Here is a 23,405-nt window from a genome sequence, read left to right on the forward strand (position 1 = left end):
TCAGAGTGAAGGATGCAGGAAATCCAAAATATTTATGTTTGTTCATGGCACGCGGACAAGAAACAGTGCTCAAGAAAAGGGTTTTCTGATTAAGTGATTGAAAACACTCTGGTGTATGTTAATGGCTTCTTCTGTCCAACAGATAACATCATCTTTAGTCTTATCACTGTTCTTGAACTTATTTTAAACATTCTCCTGTGCTCTTCCAATTATATACTCTGCTCTTTAGGCAACCCGTCTTTTCGCTGCAAATCATCTCATTTGTTTGCTTTCTAATTTTTTTTGCCTGCAGGTTGGGTGTAAAAAGAAACATTTAAAAGATACTTGAAGTGAAAAAAATACTTCCCTGAGTAAAATTAATTTAGATGGAATTAAACCATACACTTATAGAAAAAGAAAAATTGGTTTTTAAAAGAATAACACTTGAATTTTAATACCTTGATATCATTCTGGCTGCATGAGCACTCTGAAAAGATAAAGATGAAGGAAGATCTGATCATTATTTAAATGTATGCAGAAGACTCCCTATGAGATAAAATTAGGTATGATCGTGGTAGATCACAATTTTTAAAACACTGAATATATCCTTGTCTTTTGAGTTGTAAGAATCTGTCTGGGATAATACCCTACAAAGGCTTTTGTACCAATCGTGGTACCCCTAATATTAACTTATAAGCCTCCTTTCATTGTGTAGGATCCTAAAGAGGGTAGCAACTATGTCTGCTGCTTTTTCATTAAAGAACTATGCTTTTAATAAAAGAACTGTGTCTGTATCAGAAGTACATTTTTATTTAGATATTCTGCACTGTCTGTATCAGTAAGTAGGAAAGCAGGCTGATCCAGAAATTAGTACATAACTGTAGGCCTGGATTTGATCTAGTCTGTTGCTGAGGGTGTAGCAGATGAACAAAATAAAACGTGACTTCTCTGGTGAGAGGGAGAAAGGGAGAAGACAGGGAAGGAGAGCATAGAAGTGGCAGGATTGCCTCCCAAGACCTGATTCAAGTTTTATTTCTATATTTTGCTCTCTATTAAGTACAGAATTTTTTTTAAGCAGTGTCTAAAAATTCAACCCCACCTTTTCTAAGTCAACCACTCTGCTTCCCTGGCCAGCTGGATGAGTGTTTAAACCCTTCAGAGAGAGCTCAGTGTTAAAAGAAGTCTGATATTTTCTTGTTTGAAGGGATAGTCAGTATGATATTTTACAAAAGGTAGGTTACATCGGTGGAGGTAGAGTGTTTGAAAAGAAAAGCTGAGATGAGCTATTGGAAAGGAGGGGAGCCAGGCTGTGCACCTTGGGTGGACAAAGGTGCACCAGAGGATCTGAGTGAGGGAACGACCAGCAAGATATGAAGCACCCACTCCTTGTCAGCACCTAGACAGAACCAGTGAATAAGAGGTAGATGTAGATCCTATTTATTGACATTTATTGACTGCAACCAAGCAGAAATTCCTAGAATGGACTTATTCTCTGTTTATGTACCTGAAAAAAAAAATAATATCTGAGTCTATATTTCATATCCCTGGGTCTCTGGTCTGTGAGATGAGAACAGAAGACTTCATTCAGATGGTTATTCCTTTGGAGGGCAGGGGTAAAGAAGTGCTGATAGAATATTAAAGGTGGTCAGCATTAGAACTGCATTAGTATTTCTTAACATAGAAATTAGTTAACATTTTTAAAGGAGTAAAATAATTGAACACATTTGTGGTAAATATTGCCATTGTTTACTGAATTCTTTATTCAAGCATGTATAGTATTCAACTACCCAGAATTACTCTAACACCTCATAAAATTACTTGTTGAACACATTATTTCATGAAAAATGGTAAATTTCTCAGGTAATGTATTCCCTAAGCACTATTCATCCAGCTATAACACAGATAAGAGATTTTTACTAAAACACCAGGCACTTTAGGATCCTTTTGAATTGAAGGACCTACATAAATATTGATTTCTACAGATAGAAGGGTTTACATGAGTTCTAGCTCTACAGAAATTACAGCAGAAATACCCCTTTCTACTGTTATAAATCCAACTCAGGTTACACGTATTGCCCAGACATGTTGACTTTTATTTTATACTAATGAGCATATCACACACTTACCCATTTATCTGTCCTAATGTTTCTTTCTAGCTTTCTGTAGGTTACACACGTGAAATTCTTCCTGCATCACTGAAATGCTGGCATGAATTGAGGTGAAAGACAATTTCTGTTTAACAGGAGACAGAAACACAAAACAAATGTTTAGGACAGGAAGTGAAGGAGAACTAATCCAGCTGAAATTCCAAGGGGTTCCAAGCAGACAGAATAATATTTGCAGATGTGATTAAATTACTTGTTCTGAATGTTTTTTTCCCCCATTTGGTCCTGAATTTAGGATTATTTTTCTGAATCTTGTTGTTGTATCATAAATGGTATCATCCACTAAGGGTCATATTAATGCAGATGTATTTATTCACCAGTGTCTGCTTTTGACTTTCTCATAAAGCTATTGCAATCAATATATTTTTTATGTACTGATGAGGGCTTATCATAATTAATACGTATTCTCCGTAGAACATAGCTGATCATCTAAACTTTATGCTATTGCTCTGTATTCCTGATGGATGGTTACTCTTTAAGACCTATGTCTCCTTTATTGAATGGAATACTAAGGGATGAAAAATGAATGCTAAAACAGATATTTATTTAATTATTTATTTATTTATGCCAAAATCTATTTATTTATATAAATATTAATGCTGAAAATACTCAAAGTCTTTGAAATCACAACATTATAAGTGAAGTAGAAATTTCCAGCATGTCTGAAACAGATACAGTGGCAGAAATAAAGAGTTGAACAATGTTAACAGTTCACTTTTTAAAATTAGTGAATTCTTGTATTCATTCAGCCCCTGCAATTGTCCAACTTTTCCTGGAGGTCTCTCTTCACTCTCAGGCAGGTAAGCTGCTGGTAAGATGATGAAGGGGAACACTGGCACCATAACGGAAGAATGCCTCAGAGCCAGTTTATTACCGGATCTCCTTGTCTGCTTGGACATGAGGCCACTCTGGAAATCACAACTTACAGGCTGTAAGTCCATTTGGGCTTTATTCCTATTGCACAGTCTTCATTCCTGTGACTAAGTAAATGTCCACCTCAAATTCCCAAGTTCCCTTCCTTTTGTTGGAACTCAGTGGTTCAGGGAGAAGCTGACAGGGGGGAAGCAAGTCCTGGGTGTACAGCACCTTGGTGGGATGGGAGTGCTTCTCCTGGGTACATGCAAGCTGTTTAGGGAGCTATTGCAGGAAATTTATACAAACCACCACACCATCCCACCCACCATCCCGGCAAATGCTGCTCATTTCCCAGGATGGCAAGGTTGAAGGGGCTGGAAGCAGTGCAGTGGCTGAGGCACAGGCAGGCAGCCCTTGCCTCAGGAACAGGTTTTGTGGCTGGGGCCTCTGTCCCATCCTGGACCAGTTTCCATCACTGCAGTCCTACCACACACTTCACTGTGTATAGCCATAGAAAAAAGAGTAAAATAGCTTACTGTTAGAGAAAATTCATTGTGAAGAGTGGCAACGATCACAGGAAAAGTTTCTGGCCCTGACAAGTTTTCAAACTTATTTTTAAACACCAATTCTATACCCCAATTCATGTCCTAACCTTCCCTATTAATTGTTCCTTTTGAAGCAGTACAAAACAAAGAAAAAATAGAGACTCTTAATAGAGTCTCTGCATGTGGAAAACACACAGATTGAAATATCATCGTGGGTAAGTCCGCTCTGCAGACACTAATTGATATTGTCTGAATAAGTGGAAGTGCCTGTCAGAGAATCCTTTTAAACTGCTGACTTGTTTCCTTATACAGTGTACTTAAAATTGGCATGATGTTCGCTTCCCTCTTAGAAATCCTCATATTTTGATTTATGAATGTTTTCAAATTTTTAAGATTCTCAAAAATGTTGTTTCACCTGTAAGTAGAGAGATAGCTTGTTTGGCTAACTGCCTTGAATGACTGTGTGCCAGGTAATGAATAATGCCATGTTCAATATTCTAAATTTGTGTTCCAAATTCTGAATTCCAAATGAGCTGCATGGAAGTATACTGATAAGTGGCTGATTTTTACTGCAAGGATTGTCTTATTTTAAACTTTAAATTTAGTTGCCTTACTTTACTCAAAGGATTTTTGAGTGGAATGGGATTTAAAGTGATAGTCCATAATATTCCTACATCTTTCTGAGTCTTGAATGATGCAAAACTGCATAAAGGGATAAATCAGTACGATCTATTTCTGCAAAATAAAAGGACAGAACACATCCCTGGGTGTATCCATCAAGAGTTAAACCAAGAATGAATTTCCCCCAAGTATTAAAGTACCAAATCTGTTTAGACACTCTCCTGAGACCAATCAACCTTATTAAATATACACTATATTTTAAGTTCAGCACTCCTTTTAATTACATTATCTAAAAAATTGGGTAAAAAATTTAAGTGAGGAACTCAGGGAAAGCATTTACCAGTGGTGGGCTCTGAGATGCTGTACTATTTTCCAGTCTGGAATATAAGGAAACATTGTGTTTGTTTTTCATTTACATAACCTCATGATAACTACTGACTATTTAACAAGCATGTTTGAAAATTGAGGTTAATAAAATCAACATTGACAAAGAGACAAAGGAATTAAGTCTTTTATTAGAAATTTAAAATTAATATGAACTAAATTTTATTTGAATATATAACTGAGGTCATAACTAAGTAAAGAAATGTGAAATGAAGATAGTTCATGTATTTTGTTGCTGCTATGGAGCAACATGCTATGGAGATTGTATATTATTTTAAATTCTCTTTAATTAACACTTCCTGAACATAACTAGTGTCACATATACAGATGTGGATAACTACTAAAATGGTGCAACTGATAAGCAAAATAACATCAAAAGTCCATTACAATTATCACAATATATTTTGCTCAGTATAATAACATGGAACTGATAATCATTATTTAGCTGCAACTACGTAGCTGCTTTAAGACTAATAAAATGCAAAATAAAACCCAGTTTCAATATCAAGAAAGTCATAGCAGCAGAATTGCTGTTAGTCAGTCAAATATATACAGAGGTGTAGCTGTGGAACTGATTTACTACATTAACTACCACTGCATATTGTGATTGCTGTTGATTTCCTTTGTACAAATCTTTCAAGTTTTTTCAAGGTTTATTATCAAATTCTGATTTACAGAGAGATATCTTTGTTCCTCCTGGTGTTGTTTCAGTCCATTTTATCAGGATATTCCCCATCACCAGAGTGATCTCTGGAGAAGTATATTTGCTGACTTTAAATGTAAGAAGAATGCCCATGCTCAATGTATTTTATTGTCTAAATCCCATGTGAATTCATTTACATCTCCATAGTTTACGAGGAATGTTTCTATGTCAGGACAATAGAACACAGTTTTCTCAGTCATAAATAGCAACAAAAAGTGCAAGGCAAAAGTGAAAGAGCACAATCACAGAACAGACTTAGTTCACTAGAAAAGTATTAATATTTGTAAAAAGCTATTACTAAAATCTTTAAAAAGTAAATTTGTTGTAGATTTTGGGGCCATAGGTATGGAGGTATTCATCACAGCAATTTCACTGCAAAACATGAGTAGTGAAGGATTCCTAAAAGTCATTTGGTCACCAATCATCTTGACTAAAGACCGAAGTCAGACTAATTAGTAAAATTAGTGCCAGAAGACCACAGTCTTCAGTAAGAGATGCAATGCCTTTTCATAATGCAGAATGAAACTGGATCCTGGGAACACAAAGGATTTTTTTGTCATAAATTAGTATTCAGTGCAAACAAATTAATTGAAATGTGGCTTAGTATTGATGCTGTATTCCAAAAAGGTGTGTATCTTCAAAAAAAAAAAAAAGGATATAATTTGGTCAAGACTTTTTTTTCTTAAAGATTATTTCTATTCAGATCTGTGAGACAGTATTAATTGCATTTTATTTAATATCTACTGTATTATTTTTTTCCTAAAAAGGGATAGGCTTCTAAGTTTTCATCTGTAGAGTCCATCCTATGTGGGTGAAAGATCTTTCATGTAAACAGGAAGTCCTTCAGGTGCTTCCATCATGTAAAAAAAAAAAAAATCCAAGATACTGTTTTTGAAACATAATCTTTCCACTTCCCCAGTTGGCATATTACTTTCTAATAGCAGTAAATATTAAAAATTTTGGCGTTCTTTTCTTATCTATTTTCTTATCTCTGTTTCCTTATCTATCTTTCCTTGTTTTTTATTGCTCTTATGTTATTCATCAAGATAAAGGAGGGCCCCAAAACTGCCTATTTCCCAAAAGTTTATTTGTATAATCCATCTCCATTGGAGAATTTCCTTTTTTAGTTCTTAACCTCTAAGAGGAGCTCATGCCAAGATGGGCTCTGTGCATTATCTGAATCCTGCTGAATATGTTTGAAGTTCAGCCCTATGTTAATGATGTCCACAGAAGTCTTGGCATCATCTTCAAAGATGTGTAGGGCCATATTTTAAAGGTATTTAGGCACCTAAGCATGTTTTTATCTCTAGTTTTAGGTGTCTAAACATGAATTTATCTGCTGCATTAGCTGATTAAAAAAATGTGTTTATGTGCAGTTTTAAAAATCTGGCCATAAATTTTCAGGTAACTCAAGAAATATTCAACCGAAACCAGAAAAGGTTCCAGGGGGGAATATATCACTGTATGACGTGGGGAATTTGGTGGCTGCTTCTTCAGTGTGAATTCAGGGCTAGCTTGCAAATCCAGCGATAATTCATGTGAACATTAGAATGTTTGTACTGGAGATGATGAAACATCCATTTAGACTGTTGTCCTGTGTCCAACAGTTGCCAGTAGTAGATTCAAAAAAATCCCCAAACCAAGCAAATAAACCCAGGGCAAGAAGGGAACAGTATTTTTCCTGGTATATTGAGTTACTCTCATCATGGATTAGGGATTTCCGGAGTCAGAGGCTGCTGTAACAGCTCCTTAATATGCTGTCAGCACTTAGTGGTTGCAGTACACCACTGGCCTGAGGTTTGCAAAACAAAAAATAACCAGACCATCTTCAGAATCTCCTTTTGATGAGTAACAGCTATCTGTTATTCTATTACTGCTATTTCATTTACCCTTAGGATCATTTTCCCAATGTACCTTACTTTAGATTCATTGAAACTCGATTGTATCAGCACAAAGATGCATGAGCACCTTCTCGTGGTCTTTGTCCGCTGTCAGTGTAAGTTCTTTGTTTCCCTTCCTTTATACTCAGAGATTAGCTCACGTCTGTTGCTACCAGCTTTTCTGGTACAGAAATGAAACTTACTGACCCCTGATGTCAAGAGTGTGTCCTGGAGCTCTTTTTAGAAACTGAAGTTGCACTTTCCTATTCTCCTGTTCTGTGCTGAGACTGAGCTGGAGTACAGCAGTGAGTACCAGAGTAGAGTCCAGCGGCATATTGAGATCTTTCTGAGCTCTTGAGTGAATGGTTCTAGAGATTTGCTCTTGTTGATTTCAGCCATAGGCTCTAAAAATTAATTTATGCTCTTGTTTGAGATAGTTCTAACTTGTCCTTTACATAGAAAGGGGCAAGTGTTGGACTCCCTTTATGCTCCCCAAGAGTGAACATTAATGCAAGGAATTCTCTGAGGTTTTCTAACTGCTAAAGTTTTATTTCTAGTGAGCTTCCCTCTTGTACCTTTACAATCTATCAGCTCTACAGATTCCCTGCCAGACTTCTGGCTTTTTTTATGGTCTAAAGGTGGTTTTATTGTTAGCTTCTTATGCTGTTAGAAAGTTGTTCCTCAAATTCTTTTTTGGCCTGCCAATGTTTTTTTATTTATGGTTTGAATTTACTTACTGGTGTTTAGACTAGAAAGAATTTGCAGACAAGCTAAATGCCAAGGTTATCCATGAAAGCAGAAGAACTGGATCAGCTTAGGAGTTCACTTTTCTTATCTTGACAGTGGCTAACCCCAGATATTTCTGGAAAGAAAGGAGAGGGGAAAGGGAAAAAAAGGAACAGGATGTTTTCAAACTACCTACTCTAAGACATTACAGTGGTTGAATTTTTCCCTGAGGCCTAGTATTTTATATCATTAATATTTTTAAAATCTAATACTTCTGCTAATTTGACTCTTTGCTTTCACAATATCTAGCAGGAGTGTGTTATACAATGTGTTTATTGTGGGAGGAAAAACATCTTTTCTTTTTCTTGAAACTTAAATTTCAATACCACTAATTTTTTCTTTCTTTTGTACTATGAAAAAAATAGATCAGTCAATTTCTATTATTCATAGAAATCTTTTTGTTTTGGACTATTTTGGGAGAAAGAGTTTTTATTTTGGGAGAAAAAGATAAATTGCATATAGTCAATATACATTTGATTTAACTGGGAGTAACTTTGACAAATTTGTGGACAGAGGATTTATGAAATGAAAAGGTCTGATTCTAGTGAAAGGAGGAAGAATAGGAAACTATTCACAATAAACTTTAAAAAGGAAAATGTCAGTAAGCTATGGGTAGGCAAATTCCTTGGGAAAGAATTCTGTGAAGAAAAAATAAGTTCAAGGGAAGGGAAGGGAAGGGAAGGGAAGGGAAGGGAAGGGAAGGGAAGGGAAGGGAAGGGAAGGGAAGGGAAGGGAAGGGAAGGGAAGGGAAGGGAAGGGAAGGGAAGGGAAGGGAAGGGAAGGGAAGGGAAGGGAAGGGAAGGGAAGGGAAGGGAAGGGAAGGGAAGGGAAGGGAAGGGAAGGGAAGGGAAGGGAAGGGAAGGGAAGGAGCCTTGGCTGAACTAAGGAGTCAGTTCCTTTTTCTACCACACAGTTTCTGTGTGACCATGCTAATAATATTCATTTTTTTTTCCTGGAATAAGAACTGTTTCAAGCATATGCCACACTGCAGACAGCATTGCATTAGAGAGATAACTGAGCTTTAACCAGGAAGAATAGCTACTGCTACCATACCATAGGCCTGTACACAAATATCTCTACTGCTTCTGGTAGCCAGGCAGCCTTGGATATCTGTGTACTGTACTTGGTTTACACCAAAACCCTGTCCTTAGTATGGCAACATCTAAATCCCAACCCAAGATAGGACTTGCAGTTGTGAACATTGAACAACTGCTGAGATGTACAATGGCAGATTCCTCAGTGTACTTCTAATTTAGGCACAATTGTCTGGACCAGGCAGTGACACTTCTACTCGGGGCAGAGCCATACTTTTTCTCCCTGGCTTCAGTGATCCTATTTGTTTTAGACTGAGCTACTGCTCAGTAGTTATGATGGTCACAGCTTGGCTAGTTAAGGGAAACAGACAAACTTTTGGAAATTCAAATAAAAATTTTTATTTCCAGTTGTTTTCTTCATTTGCTGTTGGGACACCTCATGTATCTGTGTTTAACCAGACATCTCCAGTGTGGTATAGTTTTTGGGAGGTGTGCACAGAACTGTATTGTAGAAGTTGCCTTGGGCTAAGATAGGGACAGATGATGGAATTTTGAGACCTCAAAAAAAAAAAAAAAAGCAAGAAGAGATAAAATATAGTCGAAGGCTAGAGCTGTGGAACCATCACGAAAATATCCTCCCACTTAATCAGCATTTAAAAAGTTAACAATTGTTGCACTCCTATTATCTTTAAGTTTCACCCTGGACAATCAAACTAAACGAAGCTGTTTGGTTACATCTCTGTTACAGATAAAATTTCAGGCTTCCTGAAGATTCAGAAAAGTGTTTTTTATCATCTCATACCTGGTGCACATTTTAAAAGATCACAATGATGAATATACAGTAGCTGTTTTCCTTTTTTATACTTTTTGATTCAACATCAAGGAGATGATTCTGCAGCCAGTGATAACTATGAAGAGAAAATCCTGGGGGTTTAGTTTTAAACATAAAACAATGCAATAATTCCTATCAGCTGGGTGACTGCAAAAATCTAGGTTAACCAGACCCACTCATCCCAACCAGCACTAATTCTGTAGTCTTAGTTTGTAGGCTTTCATGGGTTTTATTTTCCAAAACCTGATATCTCTGCCTGTAGCTACCTCAAGTAGTTGACTCCTTTCAAGTGAACATGGACAAAACTTTACTGCTCTGTACCATGATTAAATCGCAGCTGCAATTTTATCACTTTCCTTACTGACTTTCAGGGAATGAGCAAACCTAGAAGCAGAATTGTCTCTCTTTTCATTTGTGAGATTCTTGACAGTGTTGGAGTGGTAAAGGAATCCAGAGACAAGAATGGTCATGATGGAACTATAATAGTAGCTCCATAATAACAATGTAATAGTGATATTATACATATACACTATACATACACAAGCACGTTGTTTGAGTCAGTAAAAAAAAGCATAAAATAATAAAAAGTGTGTAGTAAGGGATAGTTGGTTTTGCTAGCTTGTTTATGTTTCATTCATGCTTCTAGATAACAAATACAAAATATTCTGACTAAGGAAATGTGCATAATGGGAAAATAGGGTTGGGAGGAAACCATCTAATATTCCCCTTGCTCTGACAGAGGATCTAACATGCAATACATAAGTGTTTGGTTTACCTGATATGAAAAAAACATCAACTGAGAATGCATAAGTTTCTTCATTTGGGTGCTCCATTGCTTAAATATCTCATTTACAAAGTCATGTCTAATATATAACTAAAACTTTTACAGAAAAGCATTCCAATTGTTACTGAACCTACCTATAGTCAACAAGTAATTTCAGTCCTTTTGTAACAAACTTTTACATATTGAAGGGCTGCTACCATGTCTGTCTCCCAGTCTTTTTTCTCCTAGACTAAACAAACCAAATTCTTTCAATCTTTCTTCATAGACCATGCTTTCTAAACCTCTAATCACTCTTGTCACTCTGTCCTGGACTCTTGCCAAACTCAGTTTTTCTTAAAGCATGGTGCCCAAATCTGGATAAAATATTCCACCAGTGGTAGACCAGAATAATTACCTCCCAAATCTCACATCCTTCTTCTGCATCTTTAAGATTTTATTTTTGAAACACCATCACATTTCTGCCTCACAGTCAGTCTGTGGTGCTGAAGATATTTTCTGCAGTACTTCATTCTTTCTTGTTACTGTCCACTTTGTGTTTTTGTCTTTGGCTTCTTCTTTCTGCATGTATCACCTCACACTTTTCCCCCCTCGGGTTCAATCTCATTAATTGAAAATTTCAATGTTTTATGTTATTTTATTCTTCAAAGTGTGTGTAATTGTCCCTCCCAGTTTGGGCGTTCACCAATTATGCATTCTGGTTTTTAATCCAGGCCACAATAAATATTGTGCATGGTTTGATTTTCAATTTTATAAAATGCTATCGATGCATTCTCTTTGAGTATTGTTTTCTAACCAGTTGCTGATCTAAAATATAATTACTTAATCAAGTTCATATATTCGTTTCTTGGGAATGCAATATGACAGCATAAAATCTTTACAAATAGCAAGATAAATCATCATTATCTTTTTCCAGTTTATTCCAGTCACTTTGACAAAGAAAGAAAATAGATAGGGTTGAGATCATTTTGTTTGGACAAAACCATGTTTATCTTCTATGTTATTCTTCATATTATTGGCTAATAATTGGATCCAAGGTTTAAAAAAAAAGTGTACCGTGTCCTATTTTTTGTAGGTTTTTTTTTTCCCCATTTTTATGAGTCGAGTATTTTTCTCCCCATTCCTTGGTCTTGTGAATCTCTCCCACATTATAAGAGTTCCTAAATATAATAATTTACTGGATTGTTTTGACTGGTGAAAATGCATCTGATTTGTCAACATATTATCTGGTCTTTTTCCCTTCCCTTCCCTTCCCTTCCCTTCCCTTCCCTTCCCTTCCCTTCCCTTCCCTTCCCTTCCCTTCCCTTCCCTTCCCTTCCCTTCCCTTCCCTTCCCTTCCCTTCCCTTCCCTTCCCTTCCCTTCCCTTCCCTTCCCTTCCCTTCCCTTCCCTTCCCTTCCCTTCCCTTCCCTTCCCTTCCCTTCCCTTCCCTTCCCTTCCCTTCCCTTCCCTTCCCTTCCCTTCCTTTCCCTTCCCCAGCTCTGTACTGGGACTCTGGGCTTCATGAGAGTGATTTTCAGCCCTGGATTGGAGCAGACCAAGAGACAGGGACCCTGCTGCCAGCTGGTTGAGCCAAAATCAGTCGCAATACAAGCTACACTAATGTAAAAACAAGTAAGGTATTTATGTGCAAGATCTGAACGTAAAAAATGTTCATAAAGCAGGTGTAGGAAAGAAAGAAGGAAACTATACTTATTTTAAAGGGGTTTTTTCATAGTCTGTTCACAAGTTGACGAACAGTTTAGAGGCTTATTTTACCACATGGATGTGAGCTAGAACTCATGAAAACTTTTTGTCCTTAATTTTGTAGTAATGGAGCAAATTCTTTGTTTACAAGAAGGCACCTACAAATCTAATTCTTACAGTAGAAGGATACTTGATTTAAAACGAATTCCTATACCTTACATTCATTCACTGGAAAACTCTCTTCCTTCAATAACAATTATAGGAAAAATAAAGCAGAATGTCCTCAGCCAAAGAGATTTCCACTGCTATGTTTGTCCCTTAGGTTTCATACGAATCAAGGAATGTAACAATCGTAGCTCATAGAAACAAATTAGTGCCCTAAATTCTGCACTGCCTCTGGTTTGAGACCAGGAAAAGACATGAACAATTTATTTCAGGTGAGATAGAGTTAGTCACTGCAACCTGTTCCTTAAGGGGTGTCTTGCAACAGAGTGTCTTTCTTTGCCCTCCATCAGGAAAGCTACAGTCTGAAATTACTTCCTATTTACCAGCTATAGCTAAGTCGGCTACCACAAGGTTCTGTGAAGAACAGGACATTTCTAAAGCGAGTTATTGAACTAAATTTTCTGGAAGGCGTATGCATATTATTGTATTTCCCTGAGAAAGCATGAATTCTCTCAAAGTTTTTCTTAATTTCTATACCTACAGTTCTGTAAGGCCTCCTTCCATAATGTATTATGGAAAAACAGGATAGCAATAGTGTCTGACGTGCACTGATCCAAATAGTTTTGAGACTATTAATTCAATCAAACTCTTGGAGTATCTACTGGCATGAGTATTGGTGGAAAATATTCTGATATGCTGTAGAATCAGGAGTATTTCTGAATATTTTTATAATGAGGATACTTAGACTGAAATTCCAAAGCAACATGTATAGAGAGCCATTGTAAATCATTCCTTTCTCAATTCCAAAGCAACATGTATACAAAGCCATTGTAAATCATTCCTTTCTCTTTAGACTCTACAAGGAACATGCCAGAGCTCACATTTCATTTATGTTGAGATGAAAGACAATTAATAAATTCATGAGAAAGAACTAACTTTAAAAAGCACAGGTATATATTAACACTTGCCCTAAAGCAAGCAGATTTTACAAACACACAAGGAAATTATAATTAAAGACATAGAGAAATTTTCTTGAGAGGTGAACTTGTTTCTGGCTTATGCTGCTTGGCTGAGAAATCCCCCAAACCCTGTCACTCTCCTTGTTGTGTTCACACACTGCAGAAATCACAGTGAACATGCTGCCACAGCAGATTGTGGTGGTTTCTTTCCTTATCAAACTATAAAACTGTTGCATTTATCTGTACAAAAATGCTAGAGCTACTTGCAGGCTCTTGAAGAAACAGCACATTCCTCCAATTTCCTCTGAGTATCATTATGCCAACTCATATCAATATCTGACTTGGGAAAGCTGAACCCCCCAACACCAGGGTAGAAATACAACTAATGAGGCTTTAAAATAGACAAGTTATGGTATTCAATATATCTCCCACTATATCTGTAGGTTAAACAACAAGGTAGTGGTTTACCCTGAGGAAAAGGCTAATGACACAAGCAGCTCCTGCCAGATTTGTCTGCAGTTAAACTATTTTATTTGAGATGGCTGTGTTGAATTGTTTCAGTTTATGCCAATAGAGTACTTGAGAATACTGACATTTTAATAAAGTCTTCAGTTTCTGCTGTTTATGAGGGATATTTGATCTCTGGTGTGGCACGCTCAACTCTAAAGCCTCCTAAGATGAAGCTGGAATTGCAGAGCAGACCATGGCTTGTACATGGGAATGGGAATGCATGGGAATAGAGCTCAAGGCAGCACTGCTCAGTCCATAGCCTGGAGGATTCCTTGCTCAGTCAGCTGCTCTCTAAGGCACTTCAGCTGGTCTTGGGGATGTGCAGAGTGAGCACTGACAGACTGCTGCATGTCTGCCACTTCGAGAACCTGCCTTAGAAGACCAGCAGGTGCTTTGAAACTCCAGCCTACTGCAATAAATATTGGCTGATGGCTGATTGATAAGCAGTCTGATAGCATCTTCTAATGATCTTTCTACCTTCTAGCATTTCCCTAAACGTAGTTTTCCCTTTCCCAGCATGGCTTCAAAATTACTTGCAGCATTCTAAGTTAGCAGAGCCTGATATTTCTACCTTCTGGTGGAAGTTCATGCCAAATTTGATCCACTGCAACACTGAGACATTTTGCTGGTGTATTCTGTGCCTTGCAGGAGATGGAAAAAATTATTTGCCTCCCTTCTAGTTTCTGCAGGGTGATTGATAGCCTGATTAAACCAGAATGACTCCATTTGGTTACAGAACTGAGGTTTTGCTACTGTGAAAAAAAATCCTGTTACAGTGCTTTGCAGTTAAAAAAAAAAATCACGTGGATTTAGACAGAAATATCTGCCTCCATGGAGACAGAGCAATGTTCGGAGAGGACAAATGTTACTTTTAGTTTGAATATTTCTTGCTACTTCCTGAAGTCCAGGATAGTGAGGCCCTCAGAACACAGACACCTACATCATATCCTTTGTGATAAAGGCAAAGGCAGTACAGTTTAGGGAGCTAAGATCTACTTCTGGTAGATATGAAACGAATGTATAACTATTTCCAGCAAGGCTATGTGGCATATCTGTCCTTATAAAGGTCCTATTGAAATGTATAACTGCATACTTGAGTAACAAAGTGATCACCTTTTGTTATTGAGTTTAGGTGCTCAGTAGCAACTAAAAGAGGTAGGTCTGTGTTTCAAGAGGGTTTATATAGGGACTGGGTCAATCAAAAGAAATCATTATACCTAAATAGGTAACAAATACCAATTAATTTGAGACTTGGAGGTGGGTAACCATGGAGGGCAAATGGCAGTTTACTGGGTAAATTAAAAAGAAACTTCTGCTAAATTTCTAGAACCTGCTCACTTCTTTCTGAATTTCACTTCCTTCACAGAATTGGAGAATGCCTTTATACTCACAGTTTTCTATTTCAGTGTCACAGGATCTCTGTTTGTTTTTGACATTTTCTTCATGCATCCCAAGATTCATTGTAAAAGCAGTTTCACAAACAGTCATTTTTACTTGCTAGCAAAACTCTTACTAATTGTAATTTACTCCAGATTGTACATAAAGTATGTATTTTTTATGGCCTAAGTGAATTGTATGAGTTTTACATCACTCCAGCAATTATGCCAAGCTGATGAATGTAATGTAAATAATCCAACAATTGTTTTTGTACTGTGCCAGTGCGTAAGGTCACTGCCCTAAACACTGAGTCTGATTTAACAAAGGTTATTTTTTGTAATAAGGCATACTAATCCTACTGTATTGGTAGCTCTGTCCCTTTTTTGAGTTGAGCTCTGCTATCCCACAAATTGGATGAAAATCTCATTAGTGGAGCTATAATGAGCTGGCAATGAAACCCCTTCAAGCCTGCGTGCTTACAGCCATTTGCCTGTTTGTCTTACTCTTCATCATGAACCTAAAATTGCCCATTAGGATTCCAGTGAAGAGCAAGTCTGACTGGAGCTGCAATGCTGACAGAGCCACCAAACAGGCAGAAATCTGTCAAAACACAAAACAGGGGTAGGGTATTATTTATGGGGAGGCTGCACCTGTGCATGTGCATACACTTGTTCATTCAGAGGTAAGCAATAGGGGACTGGAGGGAAGAGAAGAGAGAAAATAGAGATAGAATAGGGGGATAGGATTAGGAGAAAGAGAGTTAGGATATTTTTTATTATAACTTTCAAGTGTAAGCCAGCAGCATTTTATTGTACCTGAAACTAATCAGATGTTAATGAAAGGAACTTCAAACAAACTCTTGCTATAGTGTCATGAATGCCAGCATTAGTACCAGAATAGGGAGAGTCACAAGATGGTTATGCAGATCCTTTGAATAAAAACTGCTCAGCTATGACTCCAATATTGAAAAAAAGAAGTGGAAATCGTGGTGAAAGCATTACCACTCAAAAGACAGATGCTTCTGCTGCCTTCGAGAAAGACAATATTTTAAAAATTCAACATCCAGGACACTGAATGCTTCCGAAAAACTGAAGTCCTGTTGTGATAGTAGAAGCCCCAAAGCTGCCAAGACTAAAAGTAGAGCAAGTAAAGTATTCTAAAATCCCAGTCTGTCACAGGGACAATGAAGTCACACAGTTTCTACAATTGACTATAAGGATATTTAGTGTATGGTACATAGCTAATATTTTAGAAAATCAGGTTGCCAGTAAATCATTACAGAGACACAAGAAGATTTTGCACTGTTATTTAAAAACAAACCAAACCAAATCAAACCAAAACAAAATAAAATAACACAAATAGAAAACCCCAACAAACAAACAAAAAAATCCAAAAAACACACCATTGTGGCAAACACTTGAAACTGCAATCCAGTTTCTACGTGAATGCAGAATTAGCAAAGCATGGAATATTTGTCAAAACTCTCACTGCATTATCTATCTATCTGTAAGATTCAGTCTTAAAAATCTTTGGAATATTCTATTTTCTTAAATGAAAAACAAATGAAAAGGAAAAATCCTTCTCAAATTCAGGCCTTTCAAAGAAAAAGAGAACATAGAAAACACAAGGCATCTTAGAAAAGCTCAAACTTAGCAACAAGAAAAACCCCTCCAAACCTAAATGAGAGAAAACCCCAGGATGAAGTCCTTCCCAGAAAAGGAAAAAAAATGTTCAAGATGAACTGTTTAGACTATAAAAATTCATGTCTTCATTTGCTTGCTTTTTAGTTTTCATTTATAAAAGTGTTTCCTGATTTGAAATCAGAAATTTTACCCTTTGCTATCTTGAACTGTGCTCAAAATGAAGTCAAGAAAATCTGACAGGCATAGAGCTTTTCATAAATTCTAAAAATCAAGCAATTAAACTTGCATTGTAGTCAAACTTCTAAGATTTTTATGTCCCTAATCAAGTTTACCAAAATTTTAAAATGGTGAAAGTTAAAACACAGTTAACATTAAGCACCAAGAAAAAAAAAACCACAGTCATGTATCAAATCAAAGAAGGTCAATGTGATGAAAGCTATAAAGAACCTGAGGAGGGATTCATCATACTTAAAATTGACAATAAGAATTGGAAGTATAACCTAAGCTAGCCACTTCTGTTGTGGTCAGCAAAGCAAGAGGAAATTCCAGAATGCGGTTCATCACATTGTGATGAAGAGCATCAGTCCACTGTCTACAGAGGGAGCCTAGATTACAAGCATAAGCTCTGATAAAATACTGTAGAATATGAAATGTTTGACTGAGTTTGTTTCTGCCCCACAGCCATCTGCCCAAATTTCTGCAAAATATTTCTGCATTTAAGAAACATCTCATCTACATATTAATGAGCTCCTGAAACACTGCAGCCTTTAAACCTGTATAGGACAGAATAGAGGATCAGTAATAAATTTGTGTGTGGATCAGGTGTTCTGGCCTTAGATTGGCTATTCATATCACAGATGCAAAGCAGATTTTCCTTTTGCTGTTGAGTTTTTAAACATTGTTCCTCTTCTATCAGAACCCTGAAGGTAGACAACAGTTTTCAGACAACTGAAGTTAATAACATCAATATCGTGTTTGATACTGGTATATCCTACTTACTATGCTAAGCATAAACTATTACTTATCATGTGTAAAACCTATTAGATTGAAAGAGAATTAATGTTCAGCAATATAGAGGAAATGTTTTGATTTGCACTACAGACATTGGAGACTCATTATAACTTAGTGAATTTTGAATGTGAGTTAAAAAGCAAAACAAAAATTCACAACTTGAAGTCCAAAAAGCTATCTTTCAAAATATGTTGGTCTGGTTTTTTTTCCTCACTTAATTTTAATTATTTATAATAACACTGCATGGAATATATTCAGAAGAAAAAATGAAGTTTTACTTAAAGGAAATTTTACTGGAGCACCTCACTTCCGCAGGTTACTTAAATTGAAAAAGATGATAGAAAGTTTTTTAATTACAGTTCATACATATCAGTGGTTATAAAATAACTTCTTTACTGCAAGTTTTCTTAACCATAAAATGATTCAGTGAGTGTTGAATCTCTATTGATTCCTCACTGCAGGGCCCAGAAGGGATGTCTGCAGCTTATACCATTTTATGCTTCTCTGCTGGGTCATTTCTCTCACAGAAGGCTCATAGTGAGCTGCTTTATGCCACCCTGTACTCTCAGCCAGGTGTATGTGTGTGAGTGCCTCAGTGGATGTGAACAGCTTTATCTGCAGTAGCTAAGCAGCATGTAGGAAGATACAGAACCACACCAACTGTATCATTTTCTTCTAGATGAAATAATTTCTTCTCAACTTTTATAAGAGACAGGACCATCTGATAATGATGCTGGAGAAGAGAAATGAGAACAGTAGCCACAATTAATCAAATACAGTGTACTGTTGAGATCACTCCTTGTGTTAACAAAATTCACTCTGGCAATGGCATAGACTAAGAGTGCTGGCACTGAAACAGCTCTAGAAGATATATACTGAAGGATCTGAGTGCGATGATACAAAAGTGGAAAAAGCAGGAAAAGGGACAAGAGGTCACATTTTATTTCACATGCTGTGCTCCACACCAACATTGCTGCATCTGAGCTCCATGTGCCAGATCCTGTGCAAATCCAGACCAACTGCTGAAGTCAATCCCATTTTCTTGTCTATAAAGAAGCTTATTGTCCACCCTGTGAAACAAAGATTAAGATTGCTTTTCATTGGAATTACTTTATTAGTTGTTTACTAGAAATGTGGCATGTGACAATGCATGCCTAGTGGGCAAATGAGTTTCACCACTGTGACAGCAAAAGAACACAGCAGTCAAACCCAAAGGACTGGGCAGCAGTTTGCTATGCTTTTTATTACCATTTGCAGTATTTTTTATAGACTTTTAACAATTTTATTTTAACTATTCTAAGCAGTTCCAAAGTCAGAAATTTCTTTGTGTTTTTAAAGTAACTAATATTCAGAGCAACTCATTGTCCTGGCTTACTGTCCACCTTGTCCTGGCTTACTCCACCCTCTTCTATCACATGATGGTAGCTATTCTTGTGCTGTATGAAGTTGCATTCAGCTTTCACCCTTCTTAACTCACAGATCATGGTTCAGGGCACTAGATTTTGCCAACAGAGAAGAGATAGCAATTTTAGCATGATTTTTTTGTAAGGAAGAAGTTCTTATCTTTGAACACACTATGCTGCAGAACTTGCAATTACCACTCTGGGTTTAAGTGATTACTTTATCCTTGTGATACTCTCTTGTTTATCCACTAGCTTCTTGGAGTAATAAAGTTGTGAATTTTTTTTCTTATTATTTTTGCATACCACATTCTAACGTATTGGTGAAATTGTTTATAAATTGGCAATGTTTCACCTCCAGCTAAATCCCAAGATCTTCAGGAAAAATGTCAGAGATGTCAGGGAAAGAAACAGCCATGTTTCCTGGTACTCTAGTATCTGATGGAAATTGTTTGTATCATTGTTCAAGTTGTTAAGAGGTTGCCCAGGGATTTTAGGCTGAGTCATAGAAGTTGTAAAAATCATTAGTCCTCTGATCATTCTCCTTCCTGTCCTTTTCAGTGCTCTTCTGAAGGCTTATATTCAAAGTGGTAGTGATGAAATATTGGAATTGTACTTCCCTTTCTGTGATATGTTAAGCTGATGGGCAGGCAGCGTTTTTGATAGTGATGATGATCTTGAAGTCTCTGGAATCTGTTTTTCTTCCTTTTACTGATCTATCCAGATACAAGATCCCAAAGGTTCTTCCCTTTTTTCTTTCATCTGCCAGTAGATCAGGCTTCTAATCTCATTGTTTGTGATGTCTAGGAAAGGAATATTGGCCACACAGATCACAGTGAAGGGCAATGTTGATGCTATCTGTGGTTTACACATTGTGCCAAATGTATTATGGCATTATGTTTTATGGTCTTTCACGTGTGTTATCCCTCCTCCCTTTGTGTGTCAAGAGGCAGTGTGCAACTGCAGCCAGGACTGCAGTGAATGATTTTAGCTGAGCTATCTTACCCAGAAGAGTCTTTATTGACATTTTAATGTCTCTTCACACATTTCCTATATCAGGGCTTTCTGCCTCTAAAACTGATTTTCTCTCCACGATTGGATTTTTTCCCTGTGTTTCCACAATTACTCCCTTAGCCGATAACTTTAAAGCTTGTCTAAGAAACAACTCTCTAGACAGAAGTTTTTCACACTTCTTCCATCTTTCCTTCTAGGTGTCTTTAATATCTCAGTGTCTGGTTTTGGATGCAATACTCTTTATGGAACAAGTAACTTTTTTGGTTATTCTTCCAATAGCCACAGTTCTACTAAAGTAAGTCCCTGCAACATATATTCAAAATAGGGCATGGCACTAGTTGTCTCTGCTAATGTTGTGTTTAAGGAGTGGGTTTTCTCTGAGGCATAATAGTTCAATGGCTTCTTCTGTAATTAAAAGTAAATAATTTGTTGCAATTTGTCTGAGCTGTGTGATTTTTAACAAGACTCCATGATCTATATGAGATTAAGGTATTTTTACCCGATTTAGTGATCATCTAAGATTATTTAAATGTGGGGTAGTTATTAGTAATGTTTTGCAAGATGCATTGAATTTCCATTAAAGTTTTACTTTGAAGGCTGAATAATGACAAGCTGTAAATCGTGACAATTGGGATAAAAACAAGTTCCCCAAATTTCCCAAGAGTATGGACTGGGTATAAGCTGCAGTCTTAGAGGGGGAGGTCTCTGTCTTCAAGACAATTTAATGTAAATTTCAGGAACTGTGTAACTGTAGTGCTATACATTCTTAATGCTTTCTTTATTTATGTATGAGGGACAAAATTAAAGACCTCATAGTCCTTGCATATTGTCCTGAGATTTTCTGGTTTTGGCAGAGTCTTTATACTCTACATGTCAATCAGAAACCAATCCCAAAAACTACTACTATTTCTTTTTGCACCCTTTTCATTCCCACGTGAAATGTGCATTGATAACCACACTGGAGTAGATTTTTTTCTGATATGATCAACGTTAACAGTTTGCAAATAATTGAGAGATGTGATTATTTAGGAGCAGGGAGTTACTTGATGGCCAGTGCTTTTGTTTTCCATAATTAGCACTACTCTAACATGTTTCATAATGGTTACTCCTGAGACAGCTCACTGGAATTTTGAGCTGGTCATGGTACAAAAATAAAAGATACTGAAGCCAAAAACATGGACAACATCTGATCCTGCCATTTTTTTTTTTTTCTTAAGGGATCTCTTGACTGCTTCTGCTGCTGATTTCAGTTTGCTTTTTTTGGTCAAACCTCTGTTCCAGGATCTTTAATACACCTCGTGTTTCTTTTCTGTTTAATAAGTTTGTTTGGAATTTTGTTTTTCAACTTTACAGGTTTTGAAAGTTTCTAGAGATTTCTCCTAATAAAGGTTTTTGTTCTAAGTTGAAAGGTCTTTCAGTCTGCATGACTTACATTTCTGTAACTTTTGCAGGTGAGGAGGGCATGGTTCCCTTGTTTAATGCTGGTTAATTGATAAATATTAATAAACTGCATATAACAAATTAATAGAGGATTTTTTTTGTAGCCACAGATTTTTTTTACATATTTGAACATTTATAAATTTTATTGCTTCTGAAATGTGTAATTTGTTTGTGTTTGTTGTTTGTTCACTAGAAATGTGTAATTTTTTGTTAGTGGTTTTCTTTTATCTCCATATACTTCCTGCATCTTTCCTAAACTTATCTCTGAATTATTTTATTTTGGTATTTGTTTGTTTCTCCATTTTTCTTCAGATACTGTACTGTAGAAATACTATTACCTGGAGTCCATTTGTTGAAGATATGCTCTTGGGTATAATCCACAGACTGCAAGTTTAGCCATGTCACCCATTTTACACCCAGGAATTGAATAAGAAAGGTTAAAGGATTAGAACCTCAGATATGAACAACAAATACCTATTGATACCTCTGGAGTCTTTCAGAGAGCTGGGCTAAAGTAAGTAGAGTGTTCATTTATTCAGAGAGAGAGAAGTCTCAGAACTTTGTGACTCATGGTAGCAATAAGCAAGTGACAGAAAATATGGTATTAATGTCTGCCTTGATCAGTAATGTTTGTGACATCAGGATCATGTCTATAAGATTAGCTATCATTACAGCTAGATACATCTCTTCCTCATTCATTTCAATAGTCTGCTTGAAAAGACTTGAAACATGGACAGGAAGAAATTATATGTCACAGGAAAGGGGTAAAAGCTGTAGTGATTATTTCCCAAATATCTATTAATTGTCAGTAAAATAATTTTTATTTTGCTAAATCCAGTCACATTTTGCTCTTGACAATATGTGGTAAGTGATCTTCTCGTCTTCAGCTCAACCCACACACCTTTTCATCCTATTTTTTCACTGTGGCTTAATTGTTAGCCAAGGTTAACTGACCACATTTCATCATAGTCTGGTTTATTGTCCTTTTTACTGAGACTCCTGCTGCAGGTGCATTTTTCCATTCATGTTTGATGAGTGTGGTTTTTAAGAGAATCCCCTGACCAGACCCGAGGTTGACATTGCAGGGAGGTGTCAAAGCATGAAGGTTGGATTTCCATTGGAGGAAACTATCTAGGCAAAGTTCTAAAAAGGTTGCTCCTGGTATTATCCAGCCAGTGTTTTATAGTATCATGCTGCAAATGTGATGCATACTATGGGCAAGACATGAAATGTTCAGGGGCACGTATACTTGTAGGTATAAAGCTCACTGTTGTAAGACTTCAACACAGTTTTCTTTAATCTTAGAGCAAAAACACACAGTCACATCTGAGTTTCACCTCAGAGTGAAATAATTGTCAGGAAAATGCTGAATAGCACTTCAGAGTGCCCGTAGTTTGGACTTGAGAGAAATAAACAGATGAGTTGAGGGAAGCAGATCCACCTTCTGCTGAAGGTCAGATAACTCCCCAAGAGGAGAATATTGTAGTTTCTACCAAGATAGCAAATTTTGCTAGTTATGCAAAATACATAGTTTGGTCTTAGGTAGCCCTCCAAGAAGGAGGGAGTTGGACTCAATGGTCCTTAAACTCAAGATATCCCATTATTCTATGTACATCGTTTCAGTCCATTCATACTG

Source organism: Catharus ustulatus, chromosome 1 (genome assembly GCF_009819885.2).
Source record: "Catharus ustulatus isolate bCatUst1 chromosome 1, bCatUst1.pri.v2, whole genome shotgun sequence".
Lineage (NCBI taxonomy): Eukaryota > Metazoa > Chordata > Aves > Passeriformes > Turdidae > Catharus > Catharus ustulatus.